At 45.2% G+C, this 23406-nt stretch overlaps 1 protein-coding gene across 1 annotated transcript in view; it reads right to left on the bottom strand.

The window, feature by feature from the left end:
- Smim14 (small integral membrane protein 14) overlaps positions 1-22746 on the bottom strand; it is a 49882-nt gene extending 27136 nt beyond the window's left edge. Inside the window, exon 1 of the mRNA XM_052199761.1 lies at positions 22619-22746. The gene's annotated coding sequence lies outside the window, so the exon portion shown is untranslated. The remainder of the gene's footprint in view (positions 1-22618) is intronic.
- Between the last annotated feature and the right edge of the window lie 660 nt (positions 22747-23406).

Here is a 23406-nt window from a genome sequence, read left to right as displayed (position 1 = left end):
GGCTGGTTTGAAGAAATCTCTACACTGTCCTGGAGAGAAGCTACACAACAGTCTGTGTGACCTGTTTCTTCACATCTAAACCCTGTTTGTAGGAGCCAAGCAGGAGGAGAAATGGAGGTGGTTACAGCCAGCCCTTGAAAGCCAGGAAGTACTGTGCACAAACTCTGGTTCAGCTACGCCAGCTCCACATCTTTAAAAAAGGAAGCGGGCATGGGCAGGGGTAAGAGGCATGTCAGCCTTTTCCTTGGTGAACTGTGTGCAACAGCCACTGAAAACTCTTAAGTAATATAATCTACTTTATAATAGATTAGATTTGTCCTGGGGGGGGGGGGGGGGCTGGAGAGATTGCTCAGCGTTAGGAGCTCTGACTCCTCTTCCCAAGGTCCTGAGTTCAATTCCCAGCAACCACATGGTGGCTCACAACCATCCGTAATGAGATCTGACTCCCTCTTCTGGAATGTCTGAAAACAGCTACAGTGTACTTAAACATAATTAATTAATTAATTAATTAAAAATATTTGTCCTTCGGATTGTGCTGGTGTGGACGTAACCAGAGTCCTTCCTCCTGTCTGAGTCATCCTTGGAATGAAGTACTGGTTAAAATTAGTTTTTTGTTTCTTTGAGGCAGGATCTTCTGTAGCCCAGGCTGGTCTGGAACTTGATATACAGGTCACAACTGTGAACTGAGATCTTTCTGTCTCCACCTCCCAAATCCTGGGATTATGGTCATGTGCCATCACACCCAGCCTCTGAAATTCAAATACCAACTGCCCCAGCCCTTCCCGGCTCTACAGCCTTTGAGCACGGAGGCACTTGGAAGGCACTAGGGAAAACAGACTTCCTTCCACTCCCAGCAATCCATCACCAGGATAAGCTATTCTCAAGTCTGCCTTTCAATTTATTCACAAAATCTGACTTGACCTGCCTCTCCTCCCAAGGACTCCATCTTAATCTCAATCTCTCTCTCTCTCTCTCTCTCTCTCTCTCTCTCTCTCTCTCTCTCACACACACACACACACACACACACACACACACACACTCCACACCTCCCCACTGTTTCAGCCACAGCATTCACTAAAGAAATACTTAGGTGCTAAGAATGGATGCACAGTCTGGGGTCTTAGGGTCTGCTCATCTTGATTGGCTGCTCTGTGAGTGAGCAGTTTTAGACCGGACACTCCTTAACAGTGCTCTGCTTCTGTGCAGCTCTGTACAGGTAAAGGTGTTCTCAGTTCCATGCGGCCTTCACTTTACAGTTGCCATCTTTAAAAAACTTTTTTTTTGTCCAGGTGGTGGTGGCACATGCCTTTAATCTCTACACTCACGAAGTAGTAGCAGGAGGATGTGAGTTTGAGGCCAACCTGGTCTACAGAGGAGTTTCAGGGCAGAGAACCTGTCTCAAAAGACAAACAAACAAACAAAAAAAACCCCCAAAAACAAAACAAAACAAAACAACAACAAATGGGGTGGGGATGAACAGGACACACAGTTGGTTAAGAAACAAGGGGTGTCAACCTCACACATTTTGTGCTGGGCAAGCCTTAACAGGGCCACTGAGTCAGAATGCTGGGCATCAGCCTCAAAGGGGCCTTTGATGGAGCCATTTTACACCCTGCTCGCTCTCCCTCTCTCTCCCTCCCTCTCCCATCTATCCCTCTCCCATCTCTCCCTCTCCCCATCTCTCCCTCTCTCCCTCTCTCTCTCTCTCTCTCTCTCTCTCTCTCTCTCTCTCTCTCTCTCACACACACACACACACACACACACACACATACACACACACACACCTTTCCTGCTGCTCAAGCTGCTTGCCTCTTTAGCTTACATCCTTGAAGTTAGGCAACAATGCCAACATCAAAGGAACCGGCTTGCTCCTTAAGGACAAAACCAGCTCCACAACTGGTCTCCTTAACCGTGCAGAGAGCTGGGGACGCAGCTTGGTTGACAGTACCTTGTCTGGCATGCAAGTCTGATTCCCCCAACACCATAAACAGAAAAGGCATGCTAGAACATTCCTGTAACTGCCAGCACTCTGCAGGAACATCAGGAATCCAAGGACATCTTGATATTAAAAAAAAGGTGCAAGTGATTACAAAAGGCCTAAGTCATAAAGACACACCAGGGCCAGGAAAAATGGGCCAGAGGCTAAGCACTTACCCTCTTGCAAAGGACCCAGATTAGTATCCAACAGCCACAACTACCTATAATTCCAGTTCCAGGCAACCCAATGCCCTCTGGTCTTCATGAGTTACAAAGGCACACACCAAGATGCATAAATCAATCTATTAAAAAGTTAAGAAACACACACACTAAATCTTTCAGTGGTGATAGCATACACCTTTAACCCTACTTGGGAGGCAGACAGCGGCAGATCTCTGAGTTCAAGGCCAGCGTAGGTCTACAAAGCGAGTTCCAGGACAACTACAACCAGGGCTACACTGAGAAACCCTGTCTCAAAAAACAAAAACAAAAACAGGATAATCTAAGTAAGCTGAAAGTATTACATATGGCTTAAACGAACCTGGCCCTGAGTGGACAATGAAACCAGGTAAGTAATGGCTATTTAGAAGCACCCACTCAGCCGGGCGGTGGTGGCGCATGCTTGTAATCCCAGCACTCTGGGAGGCACAGGCAGGCAGATTTCTGAGTTCGAGGCCAGCCTGGTCTACAGAGTGAGTTCCAGGAGAACCAGGGCTACACAGAGAAACCCTGCCTCGAACAAACCAAATCCAAAAAAAAATAAATAAATAAATAAGAAAAAAGAAAAAAAAGAAGCACCCACTCTAAATTTTTACATTTGGAAATAATACACCAAACATTTAACTTACAATGTCAGTACTTTTCTAATGAAGTTACTGAGACAGCAATCTGCCTGTAGTATCTGAACAATGTTTGTGTGGTAAAAAGGCTAAATGGACAACACATACACAGCAAGCACTTAAGCCCACCCAGTCCTAGACGATTCCTAGTAAGGAACAGCAGCACAGTGATGCTGGCTGGCCGTCACGAAGCAGAGCCATCCCAGTGCTGTGGAAGTGAGCGGCCTCTCTCCACCAGAACTTCTCTTGGTGGGTTTGGCAGCTGAGTCATGCTGTTTCTACATCTAGTGAAGAAAATTGCCAGTGTTAATAAATTTATAATCTGCCATTAGAAACAAATATTCAAGCCTGCCTCGTGGGTTCTACCTACCTAAGTTCACCTTTGAGGGTCAAATTTAATGGCCTCATCCAACTGTGAAGGTTAGGAGACAGGTAGTTCTACTTACTATGTGTGCTTCTGAGAATGAAGCTTAGGGACGGATTTAATTCCTTAAGGAAACATAGTAAGTATCAAGAACTAGCAGCATGTATCAAGAAGGACTAACTTAAGTATCAAGAGCAAAGCAGCTGGTCTTGGCAGTCTTCAGATCAACTAACTTCAACAGCCCCAGAAGAACAGAAAAGCAACCATCGTCTTCCCATCCACTTCCCTGCCCCAGAGGCACCAGAGGAACAAGTCTGGTTCTACATCCTTTTATGTGAGACCTAAAAATACAAACTCTGCTCTTAGGGCCTTGCCAACTCAAACCAAGCCACTGTGGCACTCACCTTATGTTCAAACATTTTAGAATGGAATATTAAAACTAACATGTCGCAGTTTAAGGGCCTATATAAAAGGGACTGACTGCTTTTCTTTTCCTTTGATGTTGAGGATAGAGCCAGGGCTTCTGGAGTCCAGGCAAGAGCTTTGCCACTTATATCAATAGCACAGGGTTTACACTGCTAACTATACAGTAATAAAGTCCCACAGATACTACTACTCTAGTATGTGAGCAGAATCTATTCAAAAAACTCTTTCCCAAGACACACTCTCTTAAGATGTCCAAGCACACCCAAGGGGCATAGTACATTGAAACCATTAATTTTCTTTTTGAACAAGGTCTCACTATACAGCTATGGCTAGCTTCCAACTGGCTATGTAGACCAAACCGGCCTTGAATTGGCAGAGATCTGTTTGCCTGTCTCCTGAGTGCTTAAAGATATGTACCACCAGGGCTAGAGAGATGGCTCAGCGGGTAAGAGCACTGACTGTTCTTCCAAAAGGTCATGAGTTCAGATCCTAGCACCCATATGGTGGCTCACAACCATCCGAAAAGAGAAAGGAGATCTGATGCTTTCTTCTGGTGTCTGAAGACAGTTACAGTGTACTCACATGTAATAAATAAATAAATCTTTAAAAAAAAAAAAAGGTATGCACCACCACAAAACCCTTTGCTAGGATGTCAAGGCCCCAAAATATATTTCTTGTTTTTTCCTAATTTTAATGTCACTGAGTATCATGTGCTCAGAAAATTTATCCTTTTTCAAATTCTTTGTGTCTAACTGATTCCAGGGATATTTTCTATTATTGGCTTTTAATCACTTGTCATGTAAAATTAAGAATTTTTTTATAGGGCTAGAGAGATGGCTCAATGGTTAAGAGCCCTTGCTGCTTGTTTATAGGACCCAAGTTTGTTTTGTTTCTAGAATCCTTGTCAAGTGGTTGACATTGGCCTGCAATTCCACCTCAAGGAATCCTATGTCCTTCTCTGGCCTGGAGATACAGGCAGGCGCGCGCGCACACACGCGCGCGCAGACACACACACACACACACACACACACACACACACACAAAGCTTGTTTGCTTTTCTCTTACCTGGGTGGCTCTAACGCTGTATTAGAAAGTAGGGGAGGCAATAGCTCAGCATGTAAAGTACCTGCTCTGCCTAATGACCTGTGTTTGAACCAAAACCCTGTGAAACGAGAGAACCAACTCTTGAAAGTTCCTCTGACCTCCATCCACATATACATCACGTATTTGTGCATGTACACACTCAGATCTCGCTCATATATACACACATATGCAAACACACACACACACACAATTTAGAAATGACATTAAAAATAAATTATTTAAATCCCAGCACTTAGGAAGTAGAGGCAAGTAGATCTCGAATTCAAAGCCATACTGGCCTACAGAGAATTCTAGGAAAGCCAAGAATATACTGAGAAACCTAGTCTAAAACAGAGTGATTGATTGGTTGATTGAAAACTGAGTGTGGCCCACACCCTCAATCTCAGGGGGCAGGAACAGACTGGTTGGAACTCTGTGAGCTCAAGGCCAGGCTGATCTCCTCAGCAAGTGCTCAAGGCCAGGCCGATCTCCTCAGCAAGTACCAGGTCAGACACAGTTATACAGTTAAGACTTTTCTCAGAATACCCATTTTAGAGCAGGGTCTGGGGCACAGGGTAGTACCAGCTACTTGGGAAGCTGAAGCCATAAGGTTCCATGTTCAGGAAGTCAGGTCAAAGTCAGGCTGATCAGCTTAGCAGGAAAAAAAAGCACTCTGCTCCAAGGCCCCCACATGACTACTTGGATTTTCTTTAATTATTGAGACTTTACTCTAAAAGTATACACCCTTATTGAACCTTTTCTTTTGTCGATCCTAAATTCTCTTTCTTCAATGAATGCTTGTTCTCTACTCCAAGAAGAATCTCAAGAAGGCTACACACTCTTGTCTTTAAACACACACACACACACACACACGGGTGTGTGTGTGGGGGTGTAGGTGTGACACTGACACTGTTTCCTCTTAAGAAAGAAGTTAGAAATTTCCATGTTCAATGTGAATTTTTTGTGGTTGAGACTTTAAAAAACTATGCAGGGCTTGCACACACCCGGAATTTAAACTGGAGAAGTGAAGAGGGATATTATTTGAAGTAATCATAGTGGTCAGATGATAATACTTCCCCTTATTCTCCTACGTATTTTACTATTTGAATGAAATTATATTTTGACACATGGGTATGTATATGTTCATATACATATTCATATTTGCACATATACATGGATGAAAGACATTACTGAAAAAAAATGTTGGATAGCTAGAGAGATGGTTCAGTGGCTAAGACTACTAGTTGCTCTTCCAGAGTAGTCAAGGTAGATTCCCAGCACCCATAGTGAGCTGCTCTGAACTCCAGCTCTAGGGGATTTCATGCCCATTTCTCTCTCTCTCTCTCTCTCTCTCTCTCTCTCTCTCTCTCTCTCTCTCACACACACACACACACACACACACAGACACACACACAAATAAAAGTAAATTACTTTCTTTTTTTAAATGCTGGGCCAATGCGATGGCTCGCAAGTTGCCTGCTGCCAAACCTGATGACCAGAGTTCAGTTCAGGAGAACCACCTAGTGGGAGGAGAGAGGCGACTCCTACAAGCTGTCCTCTGACCATAGTATGTACACATGCACACACACAATTATTGTTTAACAATTTCAAAACAAACCAAAGCCCTATACACTAAGCCACCCTGTTGCTTAGTAACTAAAGGTCACTTGTTTATAGATAACCACAAACAGCCCAAATCCTCACCATCTTGGCATCTGAAAGGGTTCTATAATTGTTTTCCTATGGGCTATGTTCCTAGGGGACAGAAGCACTGACACGTCTCATTGTGCTGTGAGGGAGAGAACAGCTTCCACGGGTAGTCCCATTATTTGGGAAGAAGAGACAAGGCCCACGTGAGCCCAGGAGTTCTGGGTTAGTCTAGATATGATGAGAGTCTCTTAAAACTGTCTTCTGAATTTACATGTATATGTTCTAAAGGCTTCTATTTTGGGGGCTGGCGAGATGGCCAGAGCTGTTAAGAGCACAGGCTGTTCTAGAGGACATGGGTTCAATTCCCAGCACCCACATGGCAGCTCACACCCATCTGAACTCCAGTTCCAGGGCTTCTGACACCCTTACAGATGTACACAGTTTTTAAAAAATGAACATAAAATTAAACTTCAAAAGATTTCTAATCGGCCAGGCAGAGGTGTCGCATGCCTTTGATCCCAGCACTTGGGAGGCAGAGGCAGGCGGATTTCTGAGTTGAAGGCCAGCCTGCTCTACAGAGTGAGTTCCAGGACAGCCGGCGCTACACAGAGAAACCCAGTCTCGAAAAAAACCAAACCAAACCAAACAAACAAAAAAAAGATTTCTAATTTATTTTTAAAGATTGCTTGCATATGTGTGTGTGTGTTTGTGTGTGCAGAGGCCACAAGAGGGCACTGAGTGTCCTCCTCTAGGACTCTCCCTGAATCTGGGCCGCATTTGCTCAGGGAGGCTGGGAGCAACAAGCGACAGACAGCAACAGCTTGTCTCTATCCTCCTCAGACACAAGCTGACTGAGGCTCCTTACATGGGCGCTGAGCTTCAACTCCAGTCTTCACGACGCCACAGCACAGCAAGCACCCTTGACTCTCCAGTCCCCCGTCTTATGTGGATTGAGCCCAGACAATTGTTTTCTGTACTCTACTACTGAGCTACAGCACAAACCCCTAGAAGAAAGGACTGTTCTTTCTCCTACTAGAGTCATTATTTCCAGGGACGAGTACATCTCACATTTCTTGCACTGAGCATGTTAAATTGTCTGAATCCTTTAATCACTCAGTAAATTTGTTGGTTAACACTAATACTCTATATCAGTCGAATGGTGGTAGTGCATAGTTTTACTTTAATCTCAACACTGGAGGCAAAGGCAGGAGGATGCTGAGTTCGAGGCCAGCCTGGTCTATGCCAGGGCTACATAGTGATCTACAGAGAGTTGCCTGCCTCTGCCTCCTGAAAGCTGGGATTAAAAGGCACATCTACTTGGCTATACTTCCTTTTTTCCTTTAAAAAAAAATAAATAAAAGTGTTAATTTGTATTTTACATACAAACTATATGATGTTTTACCTGCATCTATGACTGTGTGAACGTGTCATTCCCTAGAACAGGAATTTCAGATAGTTGTGAGCTGCCGTGTGGGTGTTGGGAATATAATCTGAGTCCTTTGAAAGAGCAGCCAATGCCCTTAACTGGCTGCACCACCTCTCCAACGACCCCTAACCCCTACCTCCACATAGCATTCTGTGTTTTTTGTTTTTGTTTTGTTTTGTTTTGAGAGGTCTCATGCAATCCACAATGGCTTTGGTACTCCGGGGTAACCTTCTTCAGCCTCCTAAGTGCTGGGATTAAAGCTAGAGGGATGTTTTTGTTTTCTACATTTATTTACCATGGTATGATTACTACTACTCTCTAATTATGCCTGTATATACAATTGATCTTTATCACTTTTTCATAGAAAAATAGATATGGTTTAATGCCTCATTGCCATAGAACTTACTGACAACAGCAGTTTCCTCCTTGCTTTATGAAATTGATGTTTTCTACCTTTCCACTGAATGGGAACTCTTTCCAGCTGCGTCTTGGCATTTCACAGCTCCAGGATCACTACCCTTAAAGTCAGGCCTGCTCCTGAGGTTAAACACCGTTCTCTTGAAGACAAGCATGAGCAGTCCTGGCGACCATGATAAGTTCTGGTGAGCAGGTGGTTACCATGTAAGTAACAAGCAAGCAGCACATACAGTGTGGACACACTGAGACAAGGCTGAGCCTCTGGGTGGGACAGAAGGGGTGAGGTCAAACTGCTGTTCTGAAAGGGGTGGAGGGGCAACACTGGCGCGCCCCCCCCCCACTCAGACTTAGAACAGCTGCCCGGAATGATGGACACTGTATGACTAGCAAACTGGTCAGTTCTGGAATTTTCTAATGTTTGCCTTGAGCCCCATCTTGTTTTGAGGCAGAATCTCCAATTTCTGTCACACTCTGTACTCCAGGTTTGTTAGCCTGTAAGCTTCTAGGCCGGAGATTCTCAGCTGGCATTGTGCCTCAGGAGAGCTGAGATCACGGAGGCGTACCACTGTATCCAACTTCTTTCACAAAGGTTCTGGGGCTCAAACTTGGGTCATCAAGCCAGATAGAAGCACAGGACAAGACCCTGCCTAAAGCACCAGCACTTGGAAAGCAGGGGCAAACAGACCTCTGTGTTCGAGGAAGTTCTAGGCCTGTCAAGTGCTACCTAGCAAGAGCAGGAAGCTGGGCTGGGCTGGGGCTGCAGCTCAGTGGGAAGAGGGCTGGCTGCATAGTTGCAGTTACAAGGGCAAGGCCTGGTCTTGGCCCCCAGCACTGCACAGCACTGGGGAGGCGGAGGAGGGATGGCTCTGTGGTTAGGAGCACATTTGGGGCCTGGCACAGGACCTGACCTCTGCTCTCAGCTCATGTCAGGCGGCTCCTAACTACCTCTCAATCCAGCTCCAGAGATCCGAAGACCTCTTCTGTATTCCGAGGGCACATACTCACACATCCATCCACACATCCAACTAGGACTGGGAAAGACAATCTGCAGGGACCTCTGGCTTTTACATGCATATACACACAGGGGAACTAGAAGTCCAAGACTGTCTTTGGCTACACACAGTGAGTTTGAGGACAACCTGAGCTACTGCTATCTCAAGAGGAAACCTGGTTCAGGTATGAAAGCAATGATCACACTCAAATAAATAGCTCGTATGTCACAAACCATGCTCACTAGCACATGGACAGGAAGTCACACTGTGAATGCCAGAAGAGATCTCAGTCTCCCTCCATGTGTGAGATAGGACCAATCATGCAAATTACAGCTGTTTTGAGCTTACAAAGACAACTTCATAATGCTACAAAAATTAGCATAATGCTACAAAAATTAGACAGCTAGTAGAGAGCTTCCCGTTATTTAAGGATACATTTCTGAACAACACTTGCATGTCTGCTGGGATACAGGCAGGGAAAGATAAAGTCATGCTGAAGCTGGCCCACTACTGCTTAAAAACCACTAGAGCTTGACCAAAAACACTTCACTTACTGTGGAAATAAACCCACTGTATATCCGAGAAAACACAGTTACCTCTTGCCTAGGAGTTAAGATTCCCTTACTGTTTTTGTTTGGTTGGTTTCTGATTTTTCGAGACAGGGTTTCTCTGTTTAGCTCAGGCTATCCTGGAACTCACTCTGTAGACCAAGTTGGCCTCAAATTCAGAAATCTGCCTGTCTCTGCCTCCCAAGTGCTGGGATAAAAGGCATGCGCCACCACTGCCCAAGAGTCCCTAACTCTTATCACAGCAACCAACTGTAATTACAAAAGTCCTGTAGTACTGCAAACAGTATGGTGAGCGAAAAAAGTTCTCTCTGGGCAATGTGGTGGCTCAGCAGTTAAACTGCTTTATCATGAAGGCTGACGACCAGGATCCAATCCCCAAAACCCATATTGTGGATGAACTGTGTCCCACAAGTTGTCCTAACTTAGACATAGCTAAATACAGAAAAACAATCAAACAAAAACAACTTATAGTCTTACTTTTTTTTTTCTAGGCACAATTTCTCTATGTAGCCCTGGCTATCCTGGACCACGCTGGCCTTAAACTCATATAGCTCTGCCTGCCTCTGCCTCCCAAGAGTTGAGACTAAAGGTGTATTATATTATATTATATTATATTATATTATATTATATTATATTATACTATGGCATTTTAAAAGAATAAGAACAAGGGGTGGTGTTGGCACACACCTTTAATCCCAGAGAAGCAGAGGCAATTGGATCTATGCTGAGTTTGAGGCCAGTATAGTCTATACAGCAAGTTCCAGGATAGCCAGAACTACATGGAGAAACTCTGTCTTAAAATAAGAAAGATCCAATAAGAAGGTAGAAAGTCAGGCAGGTGGAAGGACGGTAACCATCTAGTTGCAGAGGCAAAGGGATCTGGGAGTATAAAGAACGACAGAGCGTGGTGCTGGTGAGCGCTGTGCTAGTGAGCATGGCATAGCAAGGTGCACGAGACAATACAAATTTTCAAGTATAGAGCCAACAAACGGCAAGTTTACAAGTGGTCTGATGACAGCCTTAGAGGGACAGCAATTCTCTCCCTCTTGTAGTTTGTTTTTAAGATAGGGTCTCACTGGGCCGTGATGGTGCATGTCTTTACTCCCAGCACTTGGGAGGCAGAGGCAGTCGGATTTCTGAGTTCAAGGCCAGCCTGGTCTACAAAGTGAGTTCCAAGACAGCTAGGGCTATACAGAAAAACCCTGTCTCAAAAACAAAACAAAACAAACAAACAAAAGTCAGGGTCTCGTTATGTAGCCTTGCCTGGCTTAGAACTCATTAGTATGCCAGGCTGGGTTCAGACCCAGAGATCTATCTGCCTTCCTTTGCCTGAATGCTAATATTAGGGGCCCAGCCCTAAACAGCTGACCCTTTGCCTCCTCCTCTCAGTTACTAAGATTATTAGGATTAAAGTCATGGATTACAAGGCCCTGGTTTGTATAGTGCTGAGCATAGAATCCAGGGCTTCATGCATGTTAGGCAAGTACTCTACTAAGTTGTATCCCTAGGCCCTCACCTAGTTATTTAAAGAAAGAACTAGCTGGATACAGGGTGCCTTATACCTGTAATGTAACCAACCTGGGCCACATAGGGGATTATCCAGGCCAGCCACGGCTACACAGGAAGACCCAGACTTGAATGAATGAATGAATGAATGGATGGATGAATGAAAAGGAAGGAAAAAAAGAGAGAATAAAGAAAGAAAGAAACCAAAGAGGAAGGAACTAAGGTCCTGAGAGTTTCAGTGGCTTGCTCAAAAAGACACAGGACACAGAGGAGGCATTCAAGCCTATGTCTTTCTCATTTCTCCTTTCCTGAAAATGATTTAACTAATAAATCCTTAGGGACTCTAAAAACAGGCAGAAAACCTTGCAGAAAGATACAGAAGAATCAACAGGCAGCCCCCAAGTCTAAGAGCTGAAATATTGTGTTAAGTTTACTTAACACAATGTAATTTCGTACTAACACACAAATAACTGTTCAAATAAACATACTAATCCAACTTCAGTAAAAAGATCAAAATACACACACACTCATATACAGTCCTGGGGGGCCTTCCTTCTAGTCTATTCCGACCAGGGTAAATCTTTTAAGAACATGTACTTTTATTTATGTGTTTGTTTGTCTGCATGTGTAGACATGCCCCTTTACAAGGACACTAACCATACTTAGAGAAGTACTAACATACATGCTTAGAGAAGATTCTTTGTCCTCATTATCTACTTACTTCCCAAAGTCCTTACCTCCTTGGCCCATTACACTTGTGATTAAAACTTCAATATATTCAGACAATAACACTTAACCTCTGCCAACTCTTAATTCACAAAATCCATGCCCTTCTCAAATATAAAACACCTCAGTCTAATCTAATAGCCCTCCCAATGCTTCTGTATCAATCCCAAGTATGAAGTCCTGGTTCAGATAGCTCAATGAGCAAGGGGCCTGGGGCCAACACTGTGGGTCTTGGTCCTCAGACCCACACAGTGGAAGAGGACAGGCTTTCTCAAATTGTCCTCTGACCTCCTGAGAGGCATCACTGTACAACCACCCCCAGGTCCCTCCAAAAAAGGTAATTAAAAAAGTCACCAGGCAGTGGAGGGGCATACCTTGGATCCCAGCACTCAGGAGGCAGAAGCAAGGGGTTCTGAGTTTGAGGCTAGCCTGGTCTACAGAGTGAGTGTCAGGACAGCCAGAGCTACACAGTGAAACCATGTCTTGAAAAACTAAGCCACACTACCAAAGGACCCAGGTTTAATTCCTAGCATCCATATCAGGTGGTTCATAACTTTACCTCCAGGGGATCTAACACCTGCTCTTGCCTCTGTGAGCTCCTGCATCCACATGCACACACCTACACAACACACACACACACAAACAAAACTCCTACATATTAAGAAGACTCTGAAGCCCGAAAGCTTCCCTACATGTCACCGGCTGGGGATGAGGTTCGGTGGTCCAGTGCCTGCCAAGCATGGGGCAGACTACTGACTACTGAATGACTTAATGTCATCTAACCAGGGTCAGACTCAGGATCTGACCCATCCTAAGGCAAAATGTTCTACAGATTATGAACCTGTGCCTGGCAGTGTGCAGCTCCCAGGATTTCCTGCTGTCTATGAAGAGAAGGCTTCACAGGACAGCCTTCCACAAAACATGCTATCCTTGCTTCTCAGGAGCCGGAGAGCACTGAGCGGCTTGCAAGTCCTCTTGCCGTCCGTCCCCCCCCCCCATCCGCACTCTAGGCCAGCTAGCGGATGGGAGGGGCAGCCTCATGCTTTCCAAAGTGCCGTGGGGCTCATCTATTTGTGAATGGTAACTGACTATCCACATCCTTATCAAAAGGCAGCTTCAGATCCAATGCCCAGCACAAAACACAACAAAAGAAAGGTCTGGCCAGATATCCCCCGGTTCTCTCCCAAGCACAGGCAAGCTTTCTCACTCCTCTCCACAGGGCTACTCAGGGAGGTGTTCTCTAAGGATGAGGTTTAGCACCAGTTCCCTCCTCAGCCCTCACCAAAATCATTCTGCAAGGTTGCATCTGTAGCAAGCTTAGCACATAAGCTTATTAACGTATTATTTTTTTAAAAATCCAGTTTCTATACACTGGACAGGGGTGCAGCGATTTCACATCCAGGTGGTTGTTCAAGTCTTACTCTTGCTTCCAATTTGCTCTTAGTATGTTTGAGCTGCTACAGCAAGTGCCACAGCCTGGGAGCTAACGAAAACGAAACTGATCACACTTCAGAGCTAAGTCTCTCTCATGTCAATCAACAGCTATGTCCATAAGACAGAAGCAGCAAGCCAGGCAGTGGTGGCACATGCCTTTAATCCCAAGCACTTGGGAAGCAGAGGCAGGTGGATTTCTGAGTTCGAGGCCAGCCTGGTCTACAGAGTGAGTACCAGGACAGCCAGGGCTACACAGAGAAACCCTGTCTTGGAAAAAACCAAACAGGGGCTGGAGAGATGGCTCAGCAGTTAAGAGCACTGACTGCTCTTCTAGAGGTCCTGAGTTCAAATTCCAGCAACCACAAGATGGCTCACAACCATCCTTAATGAAACCTGACACCCTCTTCTGCTGTGTCTGAAAACAGCTACAATGTACTTACATATAATAAATAAATATATCTTTAAAAAAATCAAATAAATGGCAATGTTGTTGGTGTAAAAAGTATCCTCAGACAGCAGGACTTTGTTTTTAAAAAAAAAAAAAAAAGAAAGACAGAAGCAGCGAGGTTCTTTCTAAGGCTTTGTCTGGGGGGAGGATGAAGGAAGAAGTCTAAGACAGAGGTCTCCTGTAGCCCAGGATAGCCTTGAAATGGCTCCATAACAGAGAGAAGCCTTTCTTGAACTGCTGATCCTCTTTGTCTGCGATGAAATGCTGGGGTTGCAGTTACACCGCCACCCCAGCTCCCCTTCCTTACAAGGGTGCTAGTCTCCCTCCCGATACTCCCGTTGCAGTCAAGCTTCCAGAGGAAACACAGACAGCCTGGATAACACTATGTTCTCAGCACTGCCTTTCCTTCAGGATTTTTCGGTTTTGTTTTTGGAGACAGGGTTTCTTTGCACATTTCTGTCTTGGCAGTCTGTAGTCTAGGCTGCCCTTGAACTCTCTGGCCCACCTCTGCTGGGATTAAAGACGTGCTCTGCCTGGCATGCCTTTTCTAAGTGATTTTTTTTTAATCCTTACTAATAATTGATTCATATTCCATGAATCACTTTAGACAACTTATCAAGTCATCAAGGGATTAGCTCATAAAGTGTCTTAAAGGATTTCAAGTTATTAGCATTACCGAAAGGGATAGATCCCTTAGCCTCGGTGACTCTGGTTTATCTATAAAACAGGGCTGGTAACTTTAAAGGAGAGTGCAAGGATCACGAGAATTTTTAGGAGTCCTGAAAATGCTAAAGGCATCTTCAACCCTCAGCAATAAACTGCCTTACACTGCTTCCATTCCCCTGGGACCTTGGGTATCATTCTGCACAGGGGGGAAGGGAAGAAAGATGTCCACCTACCCCACTGAAGCCCCACTTTTCTCAGCTATACTGTCCTGGTGTACAGTCTCAAAAAAAAAAAGAAACTCTTTACCTGGTCAAAGTGCAGGAGTAAAATTTACCATAAATGGCCAAATACATGTTTCAATTAAATTATTTATATTCACTATCATTAAAGTTTCAAATTCTGAAAAATAGTTCTTAAAAATTCTTCTCTCTCTCTCTCTTTCTCTCTCTTCTTTTTTTTTCTTTTTTTCTTTTTGATTTTTCGAGACAGGGTTTCTCTGTATAGCCCTGGATGTCCTGGAACTCACTCTGTAGACCAGGCTGGCCCTGAACTCAGAAATTCACCTGCCTCTGCCTGTCTGGCTCTAAAATTTCTTCTCAAGAGTGCTTTCTGGGAAGTGGTGGTGCATGCCTTTAATCCCAGCACTTGGAAGGCAGAGGCAGGCAGATTTCTGAGTTCAAAGCCACCCTGGTCTACAGAATTAGTTCCAGAACAGCCAGGGCTATACAGAGAAAGGCTGTCTCAGAAAAAAAAAAAGTGCTTTCTACCCTGGGGAGCAGAGCTGCAGGTCAGACTTGCCTGGCAGGCACAAAGCCCTAGGTCCAGTCCTCAGCAATACACATACACACAGAGGGCTCACGTGAGCACAGAACTAGTCCTATTTCAAAGAAAACATTTCAACAGATTTTAAAAAAATCCACACTAGCCATCTGTAATTATAGTAAACATGTTATATATAAATGCTAACAAAGTAGCTTTTAAAAGCTGTGTTACAATTTACAGATGACCTCTGAAATAGTGAGCTCTAGCAAATGTAATGACAGCTGAGAGTGGTGGTGGCAGACACTGACAGCTGTATGTGAGTTTGGGGCCGGCCTGGTCTACAGGGTGAGTTCCAGGTTAGTCAGGGTTACACAGACCCTGTCTAAAACAAACCAACAAAACAAATCAAACAAACAAACAAAAACCCAAGACCTCTAGAGCTCTGGGATGTACATCATGAAGATGCTTACACACCCACACCCACACCCACACCCTGATGAGAATCGCCCACCACCAAGAGGTGGTGAAGTTTGGAAACTCTGCTAGTGTGATGGGGTCGGCAGGCACGGGCGAGCTTAAAGCAGCTCTGGTCTGCATTCACCTAAAGCTGACACATCTGTGTTTTTACTACAGGTTTTAAAAAAAGCAAAAAGGGAAATGAAAATCTAGTATGAAAATAAGTAACAGGGGAAACTTTCTCCAAAACAAAGGCAGTGCCATTAAGAAAGTTGACTATTAATTGGTTTGAATATGCTTGGCCCAGGGAGTGGCACTATTAGGTGTGGACATGCTGAAGGAACTGTTTAAAAAAAAAAAAAAAGAAAGTTGACTATTTTAAAACAATACATATATCAAATTATGGTTTCCAAATACCTAATCCTGCCACCCCAGGAAACCCCCAAATTGAAAGTCAAGCCTCTTTTCAGAGGCAGCTCTAATACAAATGTTTACACAGTTTCCCAGCCACAGCCAAGTACATGCAGACTGCCTAGATTTTCTAACTACTATTAATTTCATTTTGATTCATTAAAGTGTTTCAAATATTGTGTGTGTGTGTATTTTTTTTTGAGACAGTGTTTCTCTGTGTAGCCATGGCTATTCTGGAACTCACTCTGTAGACCAGGCTAATCCTAATTCAGAGATCCACCTGCCTCTGCCTCCCAACTCCTGGGATTAAAGGGGTGAGCCACTGGATGCTATCACTTTTTTTTCCCACTCTTACTGTGTAGTCCTGGTTTGTGTGGAACTCACTGTGTAGATCAAGCTGGCCTCAAACTCAGGGAGAGCTGCCTTTCTCTGCCCTAAGTGCTGTAATTAAAGGCATACCACCACACCCAGCTATGGCTTATTTCATAAGTAAATTGGTTACTATAATTCTTCAGTTTGAGTTAACTAAACCTGGGTCTTCATGCTATTTATAAGCATGGTAACTATTTTCATGCCCAGATAAACTGAAAGCTTCAGGTGATTTTATTCAAAATGTTTTATAGCATAAAGCCTGTTAAAACCACGTTTAGTGTGGTCTAGACTGTAGCTTAATGGGGTAGTCTTTGTATAACTCATAAGAGGCCACAGGTTCAATTCCCACCACTAACAGAAGAGGGAAAAATTAACAGGCTACCATGGCCTACACTGAGATTCTTTCTCAAAAAGCAAACAGGAGGGTCTGGAGAGACCTCTGTGGGGTTACGAGCATTGGCTGCTTTTCCAGAGGACCCAGTGTTGGTTCCTAGCATCCACACAACCCCACAACCATCAGTAAATCCAGCTCCAAGGGACTGATGCCCTCCTCCCGACCACCTCAGGCACTCACATGGTACACAGACACGCAGGCAAAGCATCCAACCCATCAAATACAAAGTAATAATTACAAAACAAAAGGCAGGGAGAAGGCAAGAGCTTCTGCGCACACAGAGCACAGCGGGCCTCAGACACCACTGCTCACTGTAACTGTTCGGGAACAAGCGGATGAAGTAGAGGGAGAAATACAGGGCTATTAATAGGAGTCCAAGGCCCTACATGAGATGAGAGCTGGTGACCTCAGCCTCCACAGAAAGAGCGAGGCTAAAAGAGAACAGAAGACTAAACAGTAGCCCTTGTCTGTGTGGACGTCTCAGACGTGCACGCAGCCATCACACGTATCTTCTCCCTGGTTCGCAAAGGGGTCTTGCAGTGAGAACTCTCTGCAGTTCATGCTTATCCTGATGCAGTCCAGAGAGTAAGGCACTCATACCAACAGATGCAGAAACAAATGACTGTCAACAAGGATATCTTTTTGACAAGAGAAACGTAAAGAAAGAGGAGAAAACTATTCTCGAACTTATTAGAGCTAGCCCAGTAGGCTCTCAGAGCAAAGAAGACCTGGAGGATTTTAGAGGGTTCTTTGTGGTTGCTGCTGTTTTGTTTGTTTTGTTGGAAATAAGGCCTCACTCTGTTGCCCACACTGGTCTCAAACGGTCTTCCTCCCTCAGCATCCTGAGTAGCCAAAAATAGGCATGCTTAGAATATTTCTCAAAATTGTCTCCTAATTCTGCAACTTTGAACAATAAAACATCAACTTTTTTTTTTTCAAAAAAAAAAATCTTTCACATAGAATACAAACAGGACAGAAAACACTATTCTGCCCTTAACTAAAAGCTTAGGGCTGGAGAGATGGTTCATCAGCTAAGAGCACTGGCCACTTTTCTAGAGAACCCGACACTCACACCGCAGACAACAACTTCAGTTGCAGGGGATCAAATGGAGTCTTCCACCTTGGTGAGTACTGCTTGTACCTGAGGCGCATGCCTGCAGGCAAACCATTGCATTTTCCACCCATAAGTGGAAAATAAAAACAAACACACCTTAATAAAATAAATAGTCCAGCTTATTCAAAGTAGTGTGTATAGTTCTAAAAGCTCTAGCTCACAAGGATTAAGACAAGGTGAGGGAGCCGGGCAGTGGTGGTGCACGCCTTTAATCCCAGCACTTGGGAGGCAGAAGCAGGCGGACATCTGAGTTCAAGGACAGCCTGCTCTACAGAGTCAGTTCTAGGACAGCCAGGGCTACACAGAGAAACCCTGTCTCCAAAAGCCAAAAAGAGAGAGAGAAGGGGGGGAGAGGGCAACAGGGCAAGGAAGCCCAGACTGGGGATTAACCGTTCACTATGTCTCAGTGTTTTCATTTATAAGATGTGGGTAGGAAAATTTAACTCTGGATTTCTCTGTAGCTACATGAAAAAAAAAATGAAAATGTCATATTTAGCATAGTAACCTTGTCTCACACACCCCAAATCAGAACCACTATAAAGGAGCTTTCTTCTGAAGAGGAGACATTAAAAACCAAGAAACATTCTCGAACTTTAATGGACAACAAAATCACCCAAAGGGTTTGTTGAAAGTGCAAATTTGGAGCTGGGTGTGGTGGCTCATGTCTGTAATTACACTGGGGAAGCCTCTGGGGGAGAGACAGGAAGACCTCCAGTTAACCAAGGCCAGCCCAAGCTAAGAGCCAAGACACCGCCTCAAAAATCCAAAGCCTGGTGGAAATAACAGGATCAGAAGTTCAAGATGGGCCCCAGGCCAGCCTAGGCTTCATAAAACCCCACCTCAAAAAACAACAAAAGGTACAGCCAAGGTCTGGGGTGTAACTCAATGGTAAGACACTTACCTACCACGTACAAAGGGTTGGGTTCAATTTGCAGCACCACAAAAAAAGTGGGTTGGGGAAGGACACAGACGCTGGGAACCCACTTCTCCAAGGTTCCATAGGTCAAAACTATGAAGTTCTTGGGGCACAAACACCAAAGATTATTAAACAAAATTAAAACTGTCCTATAAGAAGCTGCTGAAATTTAGTTTTCTAAGAATGAACAAGCCTAAAGAGGAGGAGCAGAGAAATGTCCATAAGACCTTCCAGCCACAGTCAGAGTTCCTATTAGGCCATTTTGAAGAAAAGCCAGCATACAAAGTTTAAAAAAAAATAAATTAAGGCAATCCAGGTAGTGATAAATGCTGTGAATAAGATAAAAAGAATAAAGAATAAAGAAATGGGGTAATTTCTTTCAAAAGTCAACATCTGAACTGCAACTGACAGAAATGAACCGGCCAAAGCAGACTTAGACACTGAAGCCCCAGGGTACAGGAAGAGCAAATGGCTTCAGGCAATAGTTAGATGCTACGGAGATTCAAACAAAACGAAGAGAGATGAAAAACAACAATATACTGATGTGCCGGGCCCCAGAGAACAGGACTAGATAGGAAGTCCTAACGAACCAGATTCTCAAAGGCTGATCCCCCCAACTCAAGACACCTGCTTGCCTCTGCCTCCCAAGAGTGCTGGGATTAAAGGTGTTTGTCACCATGCTAGGCAAGGCAACTCTGGGGGGTGGGGGGGTGGAGGGAAAGTGGGAGAGAAGAAGAGAGGGAGGGAGGGGGAGAGAGAGAGAGAGAGAGAGAGAGAGAGAGAGAGAGAGAGAGAGAGAGAGAGAGAACACGTGCATATCTAATCTAAAATTTGAGGAGACTCTTCGGTTTCCTCATGGGGAATGCACAGTAAGTAAGGAGGCAAAGTTGGAGACAGGCCAGGAAATTCCTTCAGTTGACCACAAGAGGCTGTGGTAGTCTAGCATGGGTGGCAGCAGCAGGGATGGGGAAGGAACTCATACTGAGTGCTGTAATTTCTTTTAATTAAAGGGGCTGGAGAGATGGCTCAGCCCTTAAGAGCACTTGCTTCTTGTCTTAGAGGACCCCAGTTTGGTTCCTAGTACCCTTGTCATAAACAAACTCATAACCACCTTTAGCTCTAGCACTAGGGAATTCAGTACCCTATTCTGGCTTCCTCTGGCAGACAGTAACACAGACACACAGGCACACACACACTCATGTGTACATTATAGACATACACAAAAAATAAATTGTAAAGACTTGTAAAAATTAAAGAAAAAGAAGCAAGTCACAGAAAGTACTAGCCATTTGGAACTAATTACTCAGGAGATAATGAACGACAAAAGAGATTTACAGGTCTCAGGGAGGTTTATGAGACATCAGCCCAAAATGGCATTAGCAGACTTAGGAGGATATGTAATGATACTTAGCCTGAAGCTGGGATGAAGAGGGCGTTTCATCTCTGGAAGGCTCCTTTGGTGTCAGTGGTTAAAAAAAATCAAACAACAAAAAAAACCCTGTACCAGATGGCTCATAACCTAACCCCAAAGCTAATAAAGTAAGTACGCTATGCTGAGTAGATCCCTCCACTCTTACGGATGGGGTGGTAACAGGTGCGCTGCATTTGTAACACAGTGTAACTTAAGGGTTAGACCTAAACTTACTCGGAGAGCCACTAAATACAGAAAACTTCACTAAACTTCCACATTGCACTTAGCTGCCTGGAGAGTTTAACAAGCTAAGGAAGTTAATATACCATCCAGTGTCTGTTTTATTAAGTTTCACATTATCACTACAGAGGCATAGGGGAAAACTTTCCACACCATGGCTTTAATAACTATTGTGTTTCCAACATGGTGGAATTTCACCCCAAAAGGTCCACAGTCCATATCTGCAAATACATACATACATACATACATACATACATACATACATACATACTAAAAAAAGTGCCAGTATGTAAAGCCTCGGGGGGTGGGGGGGGGGGAAACGCATGCATGGGGTGGTTCAGGAATTACAGCATTAACTACTCTTCCTAAATACTCTTCCAGAGAGGTCTTGGGTTTGGTTCCCAGCAACACAGGAACTCATAATCCTCTGTAACTCCAATCCCAGGGGATCCAACACCTTCCTGGGCACCCAGGAATGCACAAGGTGCATATATATATATATATATATATGCAAAATACCCATACACATTAAACAAGTACAATTTATTTTTAAAAAGTGTAGTATGATACCATATTTTTATAAAGCAATTGCAAAGGCATCTAGAAGGATATGAGCTAACATTCTGGCAAGAGGAGTGGCACGATTATCACTCTTTTCTCCTCATGTACTTCTATCAATATTTCCTCCAATCATCACAAAAACATCTCGCAAAACAAAAAATATTGTTTTAGAATAGTAAAAAGGGTGATTTTTTTTTAAATCTGAATAGGGGGAAATGCAAGAAGAAAATTCTCCTTTGTCTATATCAACAGGATTCCAAGTATGGTAGAAGAAAAGGGGGAAAATCCATGTCCTACACAGGAGGAAAAGATTTGATAAGAGGTCCGTTACTGCCCAAGGGCACACCCTAGAAAGATAGAGGTCTAAATTCCTAAGAATTCTTCCCAGATTAGATGGAAATAATCAATCTGGTTTCGTTGTTCTTTCCTGCTGCTTTTTACAGAAACACTAGGTATCTTGGAGAGGGGGAAATGTCCCTTTCAAAACCACGATGGAACATCCAGGCTTGGTTTTCTGGTCTGAGTGCGGAGGGCGAAAGGGTGGGCGGCTACACTAAAGGAATGTGCGCGAGCAGTGAGTCGCCTGAAGCAGGAGCACGCAGCTGCTTTCCCTAACCTCCGCATCAGACACAGGGCAGCGAGAGTGCCTCCTAAGCGTTTCCAGACTAGAACCCCTGGGAAATTGTAGGTTTTCCCAAATGCTGGTACGAATAGCTGCCAACTGACACCACACCAAACCACAAAATCGGGAGGGTGCCTTGCACACATGCAGGTATAAATGTTCATCAGGCGCTCCAGATGAACACCCAGGGCATTCCATTATTAAGGCCTCATCCTCATCTTTTCCAACTGGGGCAACTAAAAGCATCCTGCCGCCTCTCTACAGTTAGCGAATATCATACTGGCTAAAATCTTAACGTTTAAGGAGCCACTTCGGAAAACTTCGGTTTTAAGGAACAACATGGATCTCAAACCATTGCCGGGCTGTTGCCCTGCATTCCTTCCAATAACGGTGCTGCTACCTGCTCCATTGTCAGCCCGGGCTCCACATACTGAACCAACAGAAAAGAGGAATCCACTAAATCCGCAACACAATGGAGGCTAAAGAAGGCTCTGGCTTTCAGGATGGCAGCTACCACACACCACAACAAAGGGCCGCGTCCGGGTGACTTCATCGAACCCACCAGGCAAACGCCACCGCCCGGCTTTCGGGGTTACTGTCCCCAAACCCCTGCACGCCCGCGCCGCCTAGGTGGCCCTAAAAGTGAAAGCACCCGGACTGTGGGTGCCTGTCCAGCCCGGCTGCAGGCTGCCCTGCCAGCGGCTGCGGACTCCCACGGTGCAGCGCCCAGGCAGAGGCGCCCGCTCTGCCGCAGCGGTCCCCGGGAGCGCGCGGCCACAGAAGTGGCGATGCGAAGAGGGTCGCCGAGGAGGGCGGTGGGCCAGGGGGACACTCACCCGCCCAAACAAGCGGCGGGCGGGGAGGGTGGCGGCCGGGAGCGTTCCGGACGCCGCTGTCGCTGCCGCTGCTGCTGGCCGCCGGCCTCCTCCCCTCTGTTTGGATTCGATAGACCACGTCACTCTTAGCCACGAGACCCGGATCTGCCGGCTCCCGAGGGCGGCGCAACAGATTGTAGCGCCCCGAGCCTCCCGTGACCCTATCGAGTGAGCATGCGCGTGTCGCGCGGGCCACCTGCGTCGGAGGGGGGCGGCTCCCGCAACTTCGGCGCTGACGTGCGTGGGCGCGCCGGGCGCGGAGGAGGCAGTTCCGGTGTGGAGGGGTGGGGTTGCTCCACTGTGAAGGAAGGGCGCTCGGGCTGTCGAATTGTCCCACGTAGTCTCCGTGTTGCCTTCCACGGTCATTGTCATCTGACGCGTCTGTCTGTTTGCTGAGGGAATGGCTTCAGTCCATCGCAGTGTTTAGTCATACTTTAGGTGGAGGGGTGAGCACACAAATTGATCACTGCTGCGACCCGGTCTACCTGCAGAGGTTAGGTGGTGGTAGTTCATCAGGCACACGTGAAAATCGGAACTCGAAGATTACAGAAGCATGTCAGCTTTGGGGGTTTCAGTGATCCTGATGACGTTCGAGCTTTGGACTGGAAAACAGACCTAAATTAAGTTCAACCTTAACGCTAAAAGAGATGTTAGAAGCCAGATGTGATGGCTCCACAGCACTCAGAAACAAGAGACAGACTGGTCTACAGAGCGAGTTCCAGGACAGCCAGGGTTACACACAGAAACCC

The sequence above is a fragment of the Apodemus sylvaticus genome, chromosome 11, assembly GCF_947179515.1.
Source record: "Apodemus sylvaticus chromosome 11, mApoSyl1.1, whole genome shotgun sequence".
Classification (NCBI taxonomy): domain Eukaryota; kingdom Metazoa; phylum Chordata; class Mammalia; order Rodentia; family Muridae; genus Apodemus; species Apodemus sylvaticus.
The sequence above is the reverse complement of the archived record's forward strand: the minus strand, read 5'-3'. Positions and strand labels throughout refer to the sequence as shown.